General features: G+C 37.7%; 1 protein-coding gene across 2 annotated transcripts in view; it reads right to left on the bottom strand.

The window, feature by feature from the left end:
• The window catches only part of GPR174 (G protein-coupled receptor 174), a 62,804-nt gene extending 41,677 nt beyond the window's left edge, over positions 1 to 21,127 (bottom strand). For both annotated transcript variants that reach the window (XM_038586547.1, XM_038586546.1), the window contains exon 1: positions 20,660 to 21,127. The gene's annotated coding sequence lies outside the window, so the exon portion shown is untranslated. The remainder of the gene's footprint in view (positions 1 to 20,659) is intronic.
• Between the last annotated feature and the right edge of the window lie 543 nt (positions 21,128 to 21,670).

Raw genomic sequence — 21,670 nt, 5'->3', positions numbered from 1 at the left:
TTCATAACACCACTACTTTTAAGATAAGAACCATAACTGATCTTCCTAATAACAAACATAGGAAGTTAAACAAAATGATGATGCAGAGGAATATGTCCCAAATGAAAAAAAAGGGGGAAAAATCACAGCAAAAGGGCTAAATGGAATGGAGATGAGCAATATGCATAATAAAGAATTCAAAGTTATGGCCATAAAGATACTTACTAGACTTGAGAAAAGAGTAGAGGATATCTTCAACAAAGAAAAAATATTATATTTTAAAAAGAACCAGACAAGAAAAACTCAATAACTGAAATGACAAATATGCTATAGAGAATATATAGCATATTAGAGGACATAGAAAAACAGATCAGTGAGTTAGAAGACAAAAAAATAGAAGCCAACTAAGCTAAATGGCAAAAAGGAAAAAAAAGAATAGTTAAAAAGGAGAGTAGGTTAAGGGAATTCAATGACATCATCAATTGTAATAATATTGTCATTATGGAGATTCCAGAAGGAAAAGAGAGAGAAAAGGAACAGAAAATTTATTTGAAGAAATAATGGCTGAAAAACTCCCTAATCTGGGGAAAGAAACAGACATCCAGATTCATAAATCACATAGCTACTGACAAAAGAAAGCCAAGAAAGTTTGCACCCAGACACATAATAATTAAAATGGCCAAAAGTAATAATAGAGAGTTTTAAAAGGAGCAAGAACAAAACAAACAAACAAAACAGTTACATAAAGGGAAACCCCATAAGGCTATCAGCTGATGTTTCAGCAGAAATTTTGTAGGACAGAAGACACTGGCATGACATATTAAAAGCGCTAAAAGAAGTAAAACACCTGTAATCAGAAATACTCTATACAATAAGGTTTTATTCAAAATATAAGGACAGATATTTTCCATGACAAACAGAAATTAATGGAGGTCACATCACTAAAATAGCCTTACAAGAAGTGTTAAAGGGCATTCTTCAAGTGGAAAGAAAAGGCCATAATCAGGAGTAAGAAAATTAGGAAAGGAAAAAAAAATTACAAGTACATGAAAACATAACAAAGGTAGTAGATTGATCACTTATAAACCAGTATAGAGTAAAGCACAAAAGCAGTGAAATCAATTACACCTACAAAAATCAATGTATTTATGAAATAAAAGTAATTTACGGCATGATATCATATACGTAAAATGTGGAAAGTGGAGTAAAAATTAGTACTTTTAGCATGAGTTGAACTTAAGTGATCATCAACTTAATATAGACTTATATGCACAGGATGTTATATATATAAACCTAGTGGTAACCACAAATAAAAAACCTGTAATGGATTTGCAAAAAATAGAGAGAAAAGAATCTAAGCATATCATTAAATAAAGCCATCAGGCTACAAGAGAAGAGATCAAGAAAAAAGAGAGAAAAATACAAAAACAACTATAAAACAAGTAACAAAATGACTATGAGCACACACTTGTCAATAATTATTTTGTAAATGCAGTAAATGGTCCAATCAAAAACACAGGCAGAAAGACTACACAAAACAGCAACACCTACCTATGTGCTGCATAGAAGAGATACATGTCAGTCCTAAAGACATATATAGATTGAAAGTGAAAAGATGTAAAAACAATTATCATGAAAATTGAAACAAAAAGAAAGTATGGTAGCAGTACTTATATCAAACAAAACATACTTTAAAGAATATAATATTCATTTGTTTTAGGGAGGAAGAGAGAGAGAGAGAGCATTCATGAGCAGAGGAAGGGGCAGAGAGAGAGAGAGAATCTCAAGCAGATTCCACCCTGAGCACAGAGCCTGATGCAGGACGTGAACCCATAACCCTGAGATCATGACCTGAGCCAAAATCAAGATACCAAAGTTTAACCAACTGAGCCACTGAGGCTCCTCAAACAAAATAGAATTTAAAACAAAGATTATAACAAGAGATAAAGAAGGATATTACATGATCATAAAGGAAAAATCAAACTAGAAGATATGTCAATTATAAATATTGATGGACTCAACATGAGAGCACCCAAAGACATTAAACAAGTATTAACAGACATGAAGGAAAACCTCCATAGTAACACAACAAGGGAAAAGGACAAACATTATAAGGTTTCATTCATTCAGTGAATATGAAAAATAGTGAAATGGATTAAAAGGGAAAGGAGAGAAAATGTGTGGGAAATATCAGAGAAGGTGACAGAACATGACAGACTCCTAACTGGGAAATGAACAAGAGTTAGTGGAAGGGGAGATGGGTGGGGGGATGGGGTGACTGGGTAATGGGCGCTGAGGGGGGCACTTGATGGGATGAGCACTGGGTGTTATACTATATGTTGGCACATCAAACTCCAATTAAAAAATACAAAAAAAAAAACAATGGTAGAGGACTTTAACACTCCACTTCCATCAATTGATAGATATTCCAGACAGAAAATCAATAAAGAAACAATGGCTTTGAATAACACATTGGAACAGATGACTTTAACATATATTCAAAACATTCCATTCAAAAACAGCTGAACACACATTCAAGTACATATGGAACACTTTTTTTCCAGAACAGATCACATGTTAGACAACAAAACAAGTCTCAATAAACTTTAAAAATGTCAACATCAGGGGATCCTTGGGTGGTTCAGTGGTTTGGTGCCTGCCTTCAGCTCAGGGCGTGACCCTGAAGTCCCAGGATCAAGTCCCACATCGGGATCCCTGTATGGAGCCTGCTTCTTCCTCTGCCTGTGTCTCTGACTCTCTCTCTCTCTCTCTCTCTCTGTGTGTCTCTCATGAATGAATAGATAAAATCTTTAACAAATATATCAAAATCATTTCATACTTCTTTTTCAAACACAATGATATGAAACTAGAAATCAATTACAACAAAAATCTGGAAATAACAAATACATGGAAGATAAGTAGTATGTTAGTAAACAATTAATGTGCCAAAGAAGAAATTAAGGAGGAACTAAAAAACATATGTGAAGAGAAATGAAAATAAAAGCACAATGGTCCAAAATATTTGGGATACAGCAAAACCTGTTATAAGAAAGAAGACTATAGAGGAGGGGCAAGATGGCAGAAGAGTAGGGTCCCCAAATCACCTGTCCCCACCAAATTACCTAGATAACCTTCAAATTATCCTGAAAATCTACGAATTTGGCCTGAGAATTAAAGAGAGAAGAGCTGGAACGCTACAGTGAGAAGAGTTCGCTCTTCTATCAAGGTAGGAAGATGGAGAAAAAGAAATAAAGAAACAAAAGGCATCCAAGGGGGAGGGGTCCCGTGAGGAGCCCGGCTAAGGCCGGGGCGAGTGTCCCCAGGACAGGTGAGCCCCGTCCCGGAGAAGCAGGAGCTGCACCAACCTTCCCGGGCGGAAAGGGGCTCGCAGGGAGTTGGAGCAGGACCCCAGGAGGGCGGGGACGCCCTCAGGCTCCCTGGGACACTAACAGACACCTGCGCGCCCAGGAGAGTGCGCCGAGCTCCCTAAGGGCTGCAGCGCGCACTGCGGGACCCGGAGCAGCTCGGAAGGGCTTGGGCGGCGGCTCTTCAGAGGGAGCTGCGCGGCCCGGGAGCAGCTCAGAGGGGCTCCGGCAGAGGCTCCGCGGAGGCGGCTGCGCAGCCGGGAGCGCGAATCTAATAGCGGAGACATGGAGCACAGGACGTCGGGACACAGCCCAGGATCCGGCCCCCCCCGGACAGGGAGAGGCCGGGAGGGCCCAGGACAGCAAGGACGCTGCTGCGCCGAGCTGAGCAGATCAGCGGCACCGCCCCGGAGCCTCCAGGCCCTGCAGACGGAGAGCTCCAGAGTTCCTGCAGGAGCTGAATCCAGGTTTCCAGAGCTGCAGCAACCACTGGGGTTGTTCCTCCTGGGGTCTCACGGGGTAAACAACCCCCACTGAGCCCTGCACCAGGCAGGGGGCAGAGCAGCTCCCCCAAGTGCAAACACCTGAAAATCAGCACAACAGGCCCCTCCCCCAGAAGCCCAGCTACACGGACGACTTCCGGGGGAAGTTAAGAGACTTAAAGTATACAAAATCAGAAGATACTCCCCGTGTTTTTTCTTCTTTTTGATTTCTGATTGCTTCCCCCACCATTTTTTTCACCTTTCTTTCTTTTTCTTTCTCTTTTTCTTCTCTTTTCCTTCCCTTTTTCTTTTTTCTTTTTCTCTTTTCTTTCCTTCTCTCCCTCTCTTTTGCTCCTTAACCCAAGACAACTTGTTTTTGGCCATTCTGAACTGAGCAACGTGACTAGAAGGAAAACCTCACCTCAAAAAAGACTCAGAAACAGTCCTGTCTCCCACAGAGTTACAAAATCTGGATTACAATTCAATGTCAGAAAGCCAATTCAGAAGCACTATTATATAGCTACTGGTGGCTCTAGAAAAAAGCATAAAGGACTCAAGAGACTTCATGACTGCAGAATTTAGATCCAATCAGGCAGAAATTAAAAATCAATTGAATGAGATGCAATCCAAACTAGAAGTCCTAAAGACGAGGGTTAACGAGGTGGAAGAACGAGTGAGTGACATAGAAGACAAGTTGATGGCAAAGAGGGAAACTGAGGAAAAAAGAGACAGACAATTAAAAGACCATGAAGACAGATTAAGGGAAATAAACGACAGCCTGAGGAAGAAAAAATTATGTTTAATTGGGGTTCCCGAGGGTGCTGAAAGGGCCAGAGGGACAGAATATGTATTTGAACAAATAATAGCTGAAAACTTTCCTAATCTGGGAAGGGAAACAGGCATTCAGATCCAGGAAAAAGAGATATACACCCCTAAAATCAATAAAAAACCGTTTACCACCTCGACATTTAATAGGGAAGCTTGCAAATTCCAAAGATAAACAGAAGTTCCTTAAAGCAGCAAGAGACAAGAGAGCCCTGTCTTTAATGGGGAGGAATATTAGGGTAACAGCAGACCTCTCCACAGAGACCTGGCAGGCCAGAAAGGGCTGGCAGGATATATTCAGGGTCCTAAATGAGAAAAACATGCAACCAAGAATACTTTATCCAGCAAAGCTCTCATTCAAAATGGAAGGAGAGATAAAGAGCTTCCAAGACAGGCAGGAACTGAAAGAATTTCTTGCAGCTCTCCAAGAAATTTTAAGGGGGACCCTTAAAATTCCCCTTTAAGAAGAAGTTCGGTGGAACAATCCAAAAAACAAGGACTGAATAGATATCATGATGACACTAAACTCATATATTTCAATAGTAACTCTGAACGTGAATGGGCTTAATGACCCCATCAAAAGGCGCAGGGTTTCAGACTGGATAAAAAAGCAGGACCCATCTATTTGCTGTCTACAAGAGACTCATTTTTGAGAGAAGGACACCTACAGCCTGAAAATAAAAGGTTGGAGAACCATTTACCATTCAAATGGTCCTCAAAAGAAAGCAGGGGTAGCCATCCTTATATCAGATAAACTAAAATTTACCCCGAAGACTGTAGTGAGAGATGAAGAGGAACACTATATCATACTTAAAGGATCTATCCAACAAGAGGACTTAAGAATCCTCAATATATATGCCCCAAATGTGGGAGCTGCCAAAAATTTAAAACAATTAATAACCAAAGTGAAAAAATACTTAGATAATAATACACTTATACTTGGTGACTTCAATCTAGCTCTTTCTACCCTCGATAGGTCTTCTAAGCACAACATCCCCAAAGAAACGAGAGCTTTAAATGATACACTGGACCAGATGGATTTCACAGATATCTACAGAACTTTGTATCCAAACTCAACTGAATACACATTCTTCTCAAGTGCACATGGAACTTTCTCCAGAATAGACGACATACTGGGTCACAAATCGGGTCTGAACTGATGCCAAAATATTGGGATCATCCCCTGCATATTCTCAAACCATAATGCCTTGAAATTAGAACTAAATCACAACCAGAAGTTTGGAAGGACCTCAAACACGTGGAGGTTAAGGACCACCCTGCTAAAAGATGAAAGGGTCAACCAGGAAATTAAGGAAGAATTAAGAAGATTCATGGAAACTAATGAGAATGAAGATACAACCGTTCAAAATCTTTGGGATGCAGCAAAAGCAGTCTTAAGGGGGAAATACATTGCAATACAAGCATCGATTCAAAAACTGGAAAGAACTCAAATATAAAAGCTAAACTTACACATAAAGGAGCTAGAGAAAAAAACAACAGATTGACCCCACGCACAGCAGAGGAAGAGAGTTAATTAAAATTCGAGCAGAACTCAATGAAATTGAGACCAGAAGAACTGTGGAACAGATGAACAGAACAAGGAGTTGATTCTTTGAAAGAATTAATAAGATAGATAAACATTAGCCAACCTTATTAATAAGAAGAGAGAGGAGACTCAAATTAATAAAATCATGAATGAGAAAGGAGAGATCACTACCAACACCAAGGAAATACAAACGATTTTAAAAACATATTATGAACAGCTATACACCAATAAATTAGGCAATCTAGAAGAAATGGACGCATTCCTGGAGTGTCACAAACTACCAAAACTGCAACAGGAAGAAATAGAAAACCTGAACAGGCCAATAACCAGGGAGGAAATTGAAGCAGTCATCAAAAATCTCCCAAGACACAAGAGTCCAGGGCCAGATGGCTTCCCAGGGGAATTCTATCAAACGTTTAAAGAAGAAATCATACCTATTCTACTAAAGCTGTTTGGAAAGATAGAAAAAGAGAGAGAACTTCCAAATTCGTTCTATGAGGCCAGCATCACCTTAATTCCAAAACCAGACAAAGGCCCCACCAAAAAGGAGAATTACAGACCAATATCCCTGATGAACATGGATGCAAAAATTCTCAACAAGATACTAGCCAATAGGATCCAACAGCACATTAAGAAAATTATTCACCATGACCAAGTAGGATTTATCCCCTGGACACAAGGCTGGTTCAACACTCGTATAACAATCAATGTGATTCATCATTTCAGCAAGAGAAAAACCAAGAACCATATGATCCTCTCATTAGATGCAGAGAAAGCATTTGACAAAATACAGCATCCATTCCTGATCAAAACTCTTCAGAGTGTAGGGATAGAGGGAACTTTCCTCAACATCTTAAAAGCCATCTATGAAAAGCTCACAGCAAATATCATTCTCAATGGGGAAGCACTGAGAGCCTTTCCCCTAAGATCAGGAAGAAGACAAGGATGTCCACTCTCACCACTGCTATTCAACATAGTACTGGAAGTCCTAGCCTCAGCAATCATGCAACAAAAAGACATTAAAGGCATTCAAATTGGCAAAGAAGAAGTCAAACTCTCCCTCTTGGCCGATGACATGATAGTCTACATAGAAAACCCAAAAGTCTCCACCCCAAGATTGCTAGAACTCATACAGCAATTCGGTAGTGTGGCAGGATACAAAATCAATGCCCAGAAGTCAGTGGCATTTCTGTACACTACCAATGAGACTGAAGAAAGAGAAATTAAGGAGTCAATCCCATTTACACTTGCTCCCAAAAGCATAAGATACCTAGGAATAAACCTATACAGAGAGGTAAAGGATCTATACCCTAAAAACTATAGAACACTTCTGAAAGAAATTGAGGAAGACACAAGGAGATGGAAAAATATTCCATGCTCATGGATTGGCAGAATTAATATTGTGAAAATGTCAATGTTACCCAGGGCAATTTACACGTTTAAAGCAATCCCTATCAAAATAACATGAACCTTCTTCAGAGACTTAGAATAAATTATTTTAATATTTGTGTGGAACCAGAAAAGACCCCGAATAGCCAGGGAAATTTTAAAAAAGAAAAACATATCTGGGGGCATCACAATGCCAGATTTCAGGTTGTGCTACAAAGCTGTGGTCATCAAGACAGTGTGGTACTGGCACAAAAACAGACACATAGATCAATGGAACAGAATAGAGAACCCAGAAGTGGACCCCGAACTTTATGGTCAACTAATATTCGATAAAGGAAGAAAGACTATCCATTGGAAGAAAGACAGTCTCTTCAATAAATGGTGCTGGGAAAATTGGACATCCACATGCAGAAGAATGAAACTAGACCACTCTCTTTCACCATACACAAAGATAAACTCAAAATGGATGAAAGATCTAAATGTGAGAGAAGATTCCATGAAAATCCTAGAGGAGAACACAGGCAGCACTCTTTTTGAACTCGGCCACAGTAACTTCTTGCAAGATACATTCACAAGGCAAAAGAAACAAAAGCAAAAATGAACTATTGGGACTTCATCAAGATAAGAAGCTTTTGCACAGCAAACGATAAAGTCAACAAAACTAAAAGACAACCTACAGAATGGGAGAAGATATTTGCAAATGACGTGTCAGATAAAAGGCTAGTTTCCAAGATCTATAAAGAGCTTCTTAAACTCAACACCAAAGAAACAAACAATCCAATAATGAAATGGGCAAAAGACACGAAGAGAAATATCACAGAGGAAGACATAGACATGTCCAACATGCACATGAGAAAATCCTCTGCATCACTTGCCATCAGGGAAATACAAATCAAAACCACAATGAGATACCACCTCACACCAGTGAGAATGGGGAACATTAACAAGGCAGGAAACCACAAATGTTGGAGAGGATGCGGAGAAAAGGGAACCCTCTTACACTGTTGGTGGGAATGTGAACTGGTGCAGCCACTCTGGAAAAGTGTGTGGAGGTTTCTCCAAGAGTTAAAAATAGACCTGCCCTACGACCCAGCAATTGCACTGTTGGGGATTTACCCCAAAGATTCAGATGCAATGAAACGCCAGGACACCTGCACCCCGAAGTTTTTAGCATCAATGTCCACAATAGCCAAACTGTGTAAGGAGCCTCAGTGTCCATTGAAAGATGAAAGGATAAAGAAGATGTGGTTTATGTATACAATGGAATGTTACTCAGCCATTAGAAATGACAAATACCCACCATTTGCTTCAACGTGGATTGAACTGGAGGATATTAGGCTGAGTGATGTAAGTCAATCGGAGAGGGACAAACATTGTATGTTCTCATTCATTTGGGGAATATAAATAATAGTGAAAGGGAATATAAGGGAAGGGAGAAGAATTGTGTGGGAAATATCAGAAAGGGAGTTAAGACATAAGGACTCCTAACTCTGAGAAACGACCTAGGGGTGATGGAATTGGAGGAGGGCGGGGTTTGGGGGTGAATGGGTGACGGGCACTGAGGGGGGCACTTGAAGGGATGAGCACTGGTCGTTATTCTGTATGTTGGCAAACTGAACACCAATAATAAATAAATTTATTATTAAAAAATAATAAAAAATAAAATAGTACTGAAAGTCCTCTGATTCTATATACTGTAAATCCCTCGACTTCCCCTGGAACTTCCAGTGCGGCTTCGTCAATAATTTCTTTTTCCCCTGTCCGTCTACCTAGTATCCAAGATCTATAAAGAACTTAAACTCTACAGCAAAGAAACAAACAATCCAATCACGAAATGGGCAAAAGACATGAACAGAAATCTCACAGAGGAAGACATAGACATGGCCAACATGCACATGAGAATATGCTGTGTATCACTTGCCATCAGGGAAATACATATCAAAACCACAATGAGATACCACCTCACCCCATTGAGAATGGGGAAAATTAACAAGGCAGGAAGCAACAAATGTTGGAGAGGATGTGGAGAAAGGGGAACCCTCTTGCACTGTTGGTGGGAATGTGAAATGGGGCAGCCACTCTGGAAAACTGTGTGGAGGTTCCTCAAAGAGTTAAAAATAGATCTGCCCTATGACCCAGCAATTGCACTGCTCGGAATTTACCCCAAAGATACAGATGCAATGAAACGCCAGGACACCTGCACCCCAATGTTTCTAGCAGCAATATCCACAATAGCCAGACTGTGGAAGGAGTCTCGGTGTCCACTGAAAGATGAATGGATAAAGAAGATGTGGTCTATGTATACAATGGAATATTACTCAGCCATTAGAAACGACAAATACCCACTATTTGCTTCGACGTGGATGGAACTGGAGGGTATTATGCTGAGTGAAATAAGTCAATCGGAGAAGGACAAACATTTTATGGTCTCACTCATTTGGGGAATAAGAAATTAGTGAAAGGGAATAAAGGGGACAGGAGAAAAAATGAGTGGGAAATATCAGAAAGGGAGACAGTACATGAGAGACTCCTAACTCTGGGAAACGAACTAGGGGTGGTAGAAAGAGAGGTGGGCGGGGTGGGGGTGACTGGGTGATGGGCACTGAGGGGGGCACTTGATGGGATGAGCACTGGGTGTTATTCTATATGTTCGCAAATTGAACACCAATAAAAAATAAAAATAAATAAATAAAATAGTACTGGAAGTCCTATCTGCCACAAACAGACAACAAAAAGAAATAAAAATCATCCAAATCAGCAAAGTATTCAATCTTTCACTATTCACAGATGGCATGATACTCCATGTAGAAAGTCTGAAAGACTCCAGCAAACAATTACTGGAACTGATACATGATTTCAGAAAAGTCACAGAATACAGGGGACCTGGGTGCCCCAGTTGGTTAACCATGTGCCTTCAGCTCAGGTCATGATCTAGGGATGGAGTCCCACATAGGGCTCCCTGTTCAGAAGGATGTCTGCTTCTCTGGCTCTCTCTCCATCTTCTCCCCACCCCTTGTGCTCCATATCTTTCTCAAATAAATCAATAAATAAATATCTTTTAAAAATAAAATCTGCATATAGAAATCTGCTGGATTTTTACACACCAATAATGAATCATCAGAATGAGAAATCAAAGAATTTGTCCCATTTACAAAATAGCACCAAAAACCATAAGATACCTGGGAATAAACCTATCCAATGAAGTAAAAGATCAATACTCTGAAAACTGTAGGACATTTATGAAAGAAATTGAGGGAAACCTGGTGGCTCAGTTGTTGAGCGTCTGCCTTGGGCTCAGGGCATGATCCTGCGGTTCCAGGATCAAGTCCCACATCAAGCTCCTCGCAGGGAGCCTGCTTCTCCCTCTGCCTATGTCTCTGCCTCTCTCTCTCTGTGTCTCTCAAGAATAAATAAATAAAATATTTTCTAAAAAAGAAAGAAATTGAAAAGAACACAAAGAAATGGAAAAACAGGGGCATCTGGGTGGCTCAGTGGTTGAGTGTCTGCCTTTGGCTCCAGTCATGATCTCAGGGTCCTGGGACCAAATCTCACATCAGGCTCCCCACAGGGAGCCTGTTTCTCCCTCTGCCTATATCTCTGTTTCTGTCTCTCTATGTGTCTCTCATGAATAAATAAATAAAATCTTTAAAACGAGAAAAAATAGAAAGATATTGCATGCTCATGGGTTGGAAGAACAAATTTTGTTAAAATGTCTATACTACCCAAAACAGTCTACCCTCTCTTCTGATGGTTGATGTGTAGATGCAAATTTGTATATGAAAGATCTAATGTTTTTCTTTCTAGCTTAGATGCCCTATAACTAATATTGAGTGAAGGTGGAGGACAGCAGATATGTATACACATAAATAAATCTATTCTTCTGGACTTATTTCACAGATTCTCTATGTATAATTTTCTTCTGAGCCCTTTCCTTGTGTAGATTTTAACTTTCATCTAAAATCACACATTCTGTCCTTCTCTCTGATATAGCCTTACATCTGGAATTCAGGATGTAAGGAATACATCTGGAATTCCTTTGCTTTAAACTTAGCATAACATAGATTAGCAGAACATAAGAAATCAAATATTTTGCAGAAGCTCTAATATGATTTCCTTTTTGCAATACAGCAGTTTAAATGTGAATGGTGATGATGACTTCCTGTTTAAGGCAAACTATGTTATGAAATCTTATACCTTATTCAAAATTCCTTTTGTATAGTGAGATTTAATATGTACTACTATATCCTCCACAAGTAAATAAGCTCCATAATGGTAGGGGCTATATCTTATATGATTCTTATTATTACTCATACTCCACCTGAAAAATAGTAAACACACCATAAAGATTGCTCAAAGAAAAAGTATGTCATCCATGTTTTCTTTTTTTAAGATTTTATTTATTCATGAGAGAGAGAGAGACAGAGAGACAGAGAGGCAGAGACACAGGCAGAGGTAGAAGCAGGCTCCCTGCAAGGAGCCTGATGTGGGACTTGATCCTGGGTCCCCAGGATCACACCCTGGGCTGCAGGTGGCGCTAAACCGCTGCGCCACCGGGGCGGCCCTCATCTATGTTTTCTAGGATCCCCATTTTAATCTCTTTTATTCCCTATTTTATGTTTAAATTTCCCCCCATCTCTTAGTTCATCTAACAGAAATCTAATAAAAGAACAACCTATTTTTAAATTGGTACATCTTATCTCTGTTATTAATTATCTTGATCCTCAAAATCATGAAATATAGCCGTATCATATACACAGTATAGTCTAATGTAAAGACTTTTGGCAGCAAATAGAACTGCGTTTGAAACACAACCAAGACAGTTGTACAATTTGGGATAGGTTGTTTAATTTTTGGTTTCCTCATTTATAAAATGGTGGAAATTAATAGAGTTATTGTAAAAATATAAGAAACCTTGCCCAATAAGAGTACATCATAAATGCAAAATAAATAAGAATCATTATTATTTTTTTATGATAGAGCACCTAAAATCAAAGTTAGAGCCAGTAATAGATAGGCATCAAAAGCTTAGTCTATCTGGTAGACTCTAGGTAGCTGCTCAGATGCTTATTAGCTTTTTCTGGAATCATTAATAGGAAGATAATCGTTTTTGAATAGTGTATGTTATTTCAGGAGAAAATTAAAAGCTTTGGAATAGCGTGGATCTCATGTAGACCTTTACTCCATGTGAGGACTTTAGCCATGCTATGACATTCACACTGAGTTTTAAGGAGGATTTGGCATACACTAAATATACTTATGAACCCCCAACTCACCTTGGAGAATTCTGATTTATTTTCCCTTTGCTTTAAAAACCATATTGACTTCCCAGAGCTGTGAGAATAGACCACGACCAAACACTCAGAATTCTCCATGAAGAAAATGAAGTTGGCATGATTAGGAATAAAACCAAGGAAATCAAAACCAATTTATATTCCAAAGTGAATTTTTCAAACCTAAAAATAACTCCATGCCACAAAAAGGTTATGTAAAATTAAAACTTTATTTTGAAAACAAAGTTTTAGTTATGCAAATAAATCAATTTTTTAAATCAATGTGCTGAAAATTTACAGAAAGAGATACTGAACTGATAACCACTCCTTGAAGTACTTCATATTTCTTGGCCCCATATGACTAGTGGGTTAATGAATGAAAACATTACTAAATTAGTCTTAAAATTTCCTATGCAACATGATACAGTCTTTGGAGGACAATACATTATAGTGGTTCACCAGCAATTTTAATTGTATATGTATCCAAAATATTTCCAACCAGTTCCCCAATGTTGGTAAATGAAAAGTCAGGGGAAAAATATCTCTATTTAGTGTATTAAAGCATTCCACACATTGGATATTCCATAGCATTTGGGGAGAGCCAGCATGATTGACCATCATGCCCATATTCTCCAGTGTTAGTTTAGCCTCGGTTTTTACTCTGGCTATGCTTGGCTCAAGTCTCAGTTAGGGAGTAGCTTATAATCCAGGGTAATAAACTTTAGTTCTTGACCATGAACCATGGTCACAGAGAAAATCTCTGTGATTTCTAATAAATTAGAAAATTTATTGATTCCCAGAATTTTGACAGCTTTAAATTTCCTCAGTGATTTTCTCCCCCTAGGAAATGCTCAGACAGATATGGCATTGATCCATGTGCAAATCATACAACTTTAACTTAGAACCAAGATGGTTATTAATAAGTAATTTTATGTTAAATATGACCTAGGGCACACTCTGTGAATTCTGAAAGAAATCGCTGTTCTCTCTGCAGATTGCAAAATATCTTCACAGAGCTTTGCTTAATCATATTTCATGGTTCAAAATTGGGGGAAGCTTACTCTATCCTCCGGGACTAGAAGGACCTTTCAGCAAATGGCCAGAATAAAGCTGAGTAGCCCAAAATCCAACGGATTATCACCCGCTCTGGATAACACAGGCCCTGAATCAATGTTCCTTAATTCATATAGATTGATTTTCTAGACTGGCCACTTCACTGACTGTCATATTCATACTTTACTTCAGCTAGGTAAATCATCACTAGGTTAGTTTAATTATATCCACTGATGTGAAATTAATCAAAATTATTCTCCTTTTTAGTACTGATGTGTAAAACCAGACTTATTTATTGATCATCAGTTATGTTTTTTTAAATACCCATTTAACTCTAAACCTGCAGAAGGAAATGTTTTCTTGACATTTCTGATTGATGTCACATCAATATGGACTAAACTATGCTGATTATGAAGATGAATAAAGTAGTAATATAATAGCAAGAAACTACAGAAACATTTTGTGTTCTAAATTAAGTTTTGCAACTCAAGACTTCAAGTTATATTACAAAATTTTAGTGACCAAAATTGTATGGTACCAGCACAAAAATAGCACATAGATCAAAAGAACAGAATAAAAACCCAGAAATGAACTCATAACTATGTGGTCAATTAATATTCAACAAAGGAGGAGAGAATGCCCAATGGGAAAAAGTCCTCTCAACAAATGGTGTTGGAAAAACTGAACAGCAAATGCAAAAGAATGAAACTGGACAATTTTCTTCACCATACACAAAAATAAATTCAGAAAGGATTAAAGACCTGAATATGAGACATGAAACCATAGAAATCCTAGAGAAGGACACAGACAGTAAGCTCTTTGACATACATCATAGCATGTTTTTCCTAGATATGTCTCCTGAGGCAAGGGAAACAAAAGCAAAAAGAAACTATTGGGACTTCATCAAAATAAAAAGCTCTGCACAGAGAAGGAAACAATCATCAAAACTAAAAGATAACCTATAAAATGGAGGAAGATATTTTTAAATGGCATATCTGATAAAGGGTGAGTATCCAAGATATATAAAGAACTCATAAAACTATACCCTAAAAACTATAGAACACTTCAGAAAGAAATTGAGGAAGACACAAAGAGATGGAAAAATATTCCATGCTCATGGATTGGCAGAATTAATATTGTGAAAATGTCAATGTTACCCAGGGCAATTTACACGTTTAATGCAATCCCTATCAAAATAACATGGACTTTCTTCAGAGAATTAGAACAAATTATTTTAAGATTTGTGTGGAATCAGAAAAAAACCCGAATAGCCAGGGGAATTTTAAAAAAGAAAACCATATCTGGGGGCATCACAATGGCAGATTTCAGGTTGTACTACAAAGCTGTGGTCATCAAGACAGTGTGGTACTGGCACAAAAACAGACACATAGATCAATGGAACAGAATAGAGAACCCAGAAGTGGACCCTCAACTTTATGGTCAACTAATATTCGATAAAGGAGGAAAGACTATCCATTGGAAGAAAGACAGTCTCTTCAATAAATGGTGCTGGGAAAATTGGACATCCACATGCAGAAGAATGAAACTAGACCACTCTCTTTCACCATACACAAAGATAAACTCAAAATGGATGAAAGATCTAAATGTGAGACAAGATTCCATGAAAATCCTAGAGGAGAACACAGGCAACACCCATTTTGAACTCGGCCACAGTAACTTCTTGCAAGATACATCCACAAAGGCAAAAGAAACAAAAGCAAAAATGAATTATTGGGACTTCATCAAGATAAGAAGCTCTTGCACAGCAAAGGATACAGTCAACAAAACTAAAAGACAACCTACAGAATGGAAGAAGATATTTGCAAATGACGTGTCAGATAAAGGGCTAGTTTCCAAGATCTATAAAGAATTTCTTAAACTTAACACCAAAGAAACAAACAATCCAATCATGAAATGGGCAAAAGACATGAAGAGAAATCTCACAGAGGAAGACATAGACATGGCCAACATGCACATGAGAAAATCCTCTGCATCACTTGCCATCAGGGAAATACAAATCAAAACCACAATGAGAAAAAAAAAAGAAAAAAAAAACCACAATGAGATACCACCTCACACCAGTGAGAATGGGGAATATTAACAAGGCAGGAAACCACAAATGTTGGAGAGGATGCGGAGAAAAGGGAACCCTCTTACACTGTTGGTGGGAATGTGAACTGGTGCAGCCACTCTGGAAAACTGTGTGGAGGTTCCTCAAAGAGTTAAAAATAGACCTGCCCTACGACCCAGCAATTGCAGTGTTGGGGATTTACCCCAAAGATTCAGATGCAATGAAACGCAGGGACATCTGCACCCCGATGTTTATAGCAGCAATGTCCACAATAGCCAAACTGTGGAAGGAGCCTCAGTGTCCATTGAAAGATGAATGAATAAAGAAGATGTGGTTTATGTATACAATGGAATGTTACTCAGCCATTAGAAATGACAAATACCCACCATTTGCTTCAACGTGGATGGAACTGGAGGGTATCATGCTGAGTGAAGTACGTCAATCGGAGAAGGACAAACAGTGTATGTTCTCATTCATTTGGGGAATATAAATAATAGTGAAAGGAATATAAGGGAAGGGAGAAGAAGTGTGTGGGAAATATCAGAAAGGGAGACAGAACATAAAGACTCCTAACTCTGGGAAGTGAACTAGGGGTGGTGGAAGGGGAGGAGGGCGAGGGGTGGGGGTGAATGGGTGACGGGCATTGGGAGGGGGCACTTGACAGGATGAGCACTGGGTGTTATTCTGTATGTTGGTAAATTGAACACCAATAAAAAATAAATTTATTAAAGAATAAATAAATAAATAAATAAATAAATAAATAAATAAATAAATAAAAAGGTAAAAATAGAACTACCCTACAATCCAGCAATTGCACTACTAGGTACTTACTCAAAAGATACAAAATACTGATTCGAAGGGGCATATGAACCCTGATGTTTATAGCAGCATTATCTACAATAACGAAATTATGGAACTAGCCCAAGTATTTGTCTACTGATGAATTGATGTAGAAGATGAGGTATATATATATATATATATATATATATATATATATATATATATATATATATACACAATGGAATATCAGTCATAAAAAGAATGAAATCTTTTCCTTTACAATGATGTAGATGGGTCTAAGGAATATTATGCTAAGTGAAATAGTCAGAGACAGACAAATACCACTTGATTTCCCTTATATGTGGAATTTAAGAAACAGAACAAAATAGTATAGGGGAAAAATATAGAGGGAAGGAAACCAAGAAATAGACTCTTGACTATAGAGAATAAAGTGATGGTTACCAGAGGTGAAGTGAGTGGTGAGGATGGATAAAATAGGGCATGGGGATTAAGGAGTACAAGCATGGGGTATTGTAGGAAAGTATAGATCACCAAATTGTATGCCTGAAACTAATACTATATTTTAACTAACTGGAATTTAAATAAAAACTTAAAAAAATAAATATGTGGTAATATGTTGTTAGCTTTATAGAAATACCTGAATGTGATCTGCTAAGTAAAGCTGAAAAGAAGTTTAGCTAAGTATTTATAATTATGACAAAATTAAATTCTTTCTTCTGTTGCTGAGAATGTGGAGTAAACCTTGCTATTCCCTTCCCTACATAGCATAACATTGAGCAAAACCTTTTAGAAGAAAAAATATATCATCAGGAAGTAAGAAAGGAATTGAAAGGCTTTTTTAGATAATGGATGGCATTTGCATATATTTTAGGCATCTAATGAGATAGTAATCATGCTATTCAAGATACAATTGAACCTGAGTGGGCAGGCTTGCCTCATGCTCTGGGCAGGAGAAATTTTTTTCATGGTTTATGAACTGATCATGGCCAATGATTTAAACTTTTGTTTCCCCACTAGCTAATTAGATTTAGTGAATTTCTTTACCCATATGCATCTCCAGAATCTATACAGACTTGATTTTGATTACTAACCTGTACTTCTGATTATTTCTCAGGTACTGTGATTCTTGATTCACAGCTTATGCTAATGCAGTCATTGCTGCAAGTAAAAGTTATTCCTCTGATGCACACCCTGGATTATCTTTCAATGACTATACCAAGAGAGCCTGCTTTAATTTTCAAATCCTAGATATCATGTTGTTATATGATAAGCAGTAATAGTCAAGCCATCAATGACTGCATCTGCTTCTGGACTCACATACCACCAATTATTATAATATTAACTTCCTCACACTTTATTCTAAGTCTGTTTAACTTTTGTGCTTACCCTGTAACCTTGACTCCTTTCTCGGACTTGGAATCTCCTAGACCTCAAATACTTTCTTTTGTCTTATAGATTGGCCAAACTATTGCTCTGGCACATGATATGGTACATAAACATCCAGTACATGACCAGGTCTGTGTTAATGTTGTATTATATAGCACTTTGTGCATATCCATTGTCATTTTAGGTTTTTTCTTTGAGGATAGTAGAATAATTATCTCCTATTCTTGCAGGGAAACAGTGGCAAAGTCCAGTAAACCCAAATTTGTTACATTCTCCCGTGGAAGAAGTCTGAAGGGTGCCCCTCATTCTTGAGTGATTTCAAAATGATATCTTTTAACATTTCCCAATGAATAATACATTTGTCTCTTAATCCTCAAGCCTTGCTAAACAGTAAGAAAAAATGAAATGAGCACTGGATGAAGTGTCACAGATGTACATTGCAGCCTTTTCTCTGTGATAGACTCACAGAAGTACTTGGCCCCGTCATTTCAATTCTCTGAGCATCAGTTTTTCCGATTATAAAATGCAAACTGTCAATCTCTGTCATTTTTCAAATCATAAGAGTCTTAGATGTTTTCCATTGCTCCATCACTGACAGGATTGGACTCTTTTTCTGACTTTCTTAGACTTGGGGTCTGCAGACTTATTCTCTAGACATATGGCACAAGAAAAAGACTTTTTCTGAGAGGTCACTTTAGTGGGCAAGGGAAACAGCACTATCTGTGGTGCCTTCTTTCAGAATTAGGTAGGATTCAGAAGAAAGAGTTGAATTCCCTTTCTGGTTCTGAGCATATAATTAATGCCAAACGTTTCTATTAGAGGAATACAAAAAGAATGCTTCTTTCTCCTATTCATTTCATTTTCCTAATGCAAAGGGGGAAAACTGAGTTCATTCATTCCTAAGAGTCTCTAGGTGAAAAATCAGTGAACTATTTGGAAGAATCAGTGTCCCCTTTTATATTTATTCACCTTTATAATATTAAATACAATATAGTACCAGCCAAAATAGAATAGATACATTAGATGATTCTTGTCTCACAGAAATATTGCTGAAAACATATAGCAAGATAGAGCGGTACACGTGTTTACAAGTGCAAGGAATGTTTTCTATAATTAAAAAAAAAATCCTTCCCCTTAGACACAAACTTCTTGAAGGATGGCTTTTATGTGATCCAGATATTTGCTAGTGTGGCTGGTGGAATCTTTCCTTCAGCTAAAAAAACTTGAATCCCATCTATAAGATTAATGCCTTTTCCACAAAACCTGGTATTTATAGCAGCTGCAGGAAAGAAATACACCTCGCTGAATGATCCAAACCTCTCTAACAAATGTAGCTCTAGTTGAATGAAATTATATTCTTTTTCTTCCCTTCGAAGATTAGAGCAGTATAAAATGAAGTCCATGAAAAAAAATAATAAAAAATAAAATAAAATGAAGTCCATGCACACTATTATTGACAGCAGAGAAAGAAGAATGAAAGTCATTTGAGATTTCATCCTGGGTTACGCTGCAACATGGAAATCCACCCTTCCCTTTAAAAAAAAAAAAAAAAAAAACTCTGAATGCAGCTCCTAACAGTTACATGCTACTGATAACTCCACAATTTGGTTTAAAGTTAGAAGGCATCTTCTTCAGTATTTCTACCTGAGCATAAAAGAAACAACATGCAAACCAGGGAACAATTTTACTTACATTGTCTCAAAATAAGTTGATTACTAGTATCTAAAAATGTAAATTTAACCTAAAATCATTTAGCCAACTGTTGATTTTTTAATGTACTGATTATTCTGATAGATACAGATTATCTATGAGAAACAGCAACTATATCTCTTGTCTTATTTCTTCTCTTTTATTATAAATGTGTCTTTTTGTTGTTCAGGAGTGCTTTCATTGAAAGCAGAATCTCTTTATCTAACATTAATTACAATTCGTTTTTGCAGTAAAATATGTAACTTATACAAGCTGATAAGAACATGCAGTCATGTTAGTAAAGGTCCTGAGACATTATAGTTCTTATTTTTTAATCATAGCTCATTTTGAAAATAACAGAAACCTAACCATTTTAATAATTTAGTAGATAAAAAAATCACCTCCAAAAAATATAACAAAGAGTAGATAAAAAAAACATTCTGCACATTCTGCAAGTAACTCTACTTAATACAGAGTTGGTTAAATTACAAATGTTCATGGGGTTATTTTATTCAATATCAATTGAGTGAAACAAATCAGGAAAAAATCTCTCCATGTCAAACTTACATTTCTCCCCATTCAAAGTTACCTCCCCCTCCTACATCAAGAAGCCAACTGCATAATTATTTTTGTTTGTGCAAATACTAAGGAAACGACATACAAGGATGGTCCAGGTTCATGATATCCATATCACCCTTAGATATGACAGGTTACCCAGAACCGGGTGTGAAGAGACCAATTCTAGATTATTAATAGTAAAAAGCACAGATAAGATCTTATTTATAATTTTAAAAAGAGCCTACCGTTTCAGTTTCTTTCCATTTTCTCCAGTAATCCCCAAAGAATTCAAGCGAAAGCCATTCCAACAAAGATGCTACTGATATGTGCATCAATTCCAGCTCCCTGTTCTGAGAAAAACTATTCGAATCCTATTTACTACCAAAAAAAAAATTAAAAAGGGAATAAAGACAAAAATAAATGAAAGAAAGAAAGAGAAAAGAAAAGAAAAAAGGAAGGAAGGAGGGAGGGAGGGACAGAGGGAGGAAAGAATAAAAAGAAAACAAAAATTTTTAAAAGCCAAAAAAATGAAGATAAAAGGAAAAAAATAAAATTTTTAGCATTCCACCATCATGTTGGAAAACACTGTAGTGAAATCAGCATGAAATACACAAGCCTCTGTGAACACTGAACATTTCCGTTTTCCAGGGGGTAGCTTGAGCTAGCAAGCTCACTGGTGCTTGATCTCTCTCTCTCTCTCTCTCTCTCTCTCTCTCTCTCTCTGGTTAATGATGCAGAACTATGATATGGGCTGTACATAAAGCCTGCTAAGCTTCACACTTAGCAAAGAAACTCTTGTTTCTATTTATAGGGCCACCGTGCATTTTCTTCCAATCTTGTGGTTGCACTCAGCTTTGAGTTTGTGACAATACATGGCCTATTTGTTTATGGAGCTTTTTGCAGCAGCTATGTGCCCTCTGGTTCCTTTCATAGATAGTGAACCACTGCAATCATTACTGTGATCCTTTATCTCAGGCCCTCAGTTGTTGTGTTCAGATACCAAAGTGGGCACTCCTAACTTAAGGTTGACCCATAGGTAGCTCCCAATAGAAGAGTTCAAAGTGGGCATGATCTCTGCCTAGCACATTCTTAGATGTGCAGACCTAGGATTAAAATAAATGTTAAATTCGTTAAGAAAAACTTTAAGATACCTAACTCACCTCTTACTTCCTGTTCACCCATTCCCCCCAGAGTCCTGGGCCAGGAAGTGCAAGTAAACCTCCATTTCCTCTCAGTGGTTACGGATAATTCGGTGA

The sequence above is a fragment of the Canis lupus genome, chromosome X, assembly GCF_011100685.1.
Source record: "Canis lupus familiaris isolate Mischka breed German Shepherd chromosome X, alternate assembly UU_Cfam_GSD_1.0, whole genome shotgun sequence".
NCBI lineage: Eukaryota > Metazoa > Chordata > Mammalia > Carnivora > Canidae > Canis > Canis lupus.
Note: the sequence above shows the minus strand (reverse complement) of the source record. Positions and strands in the feature narration are given on the sequence as shown.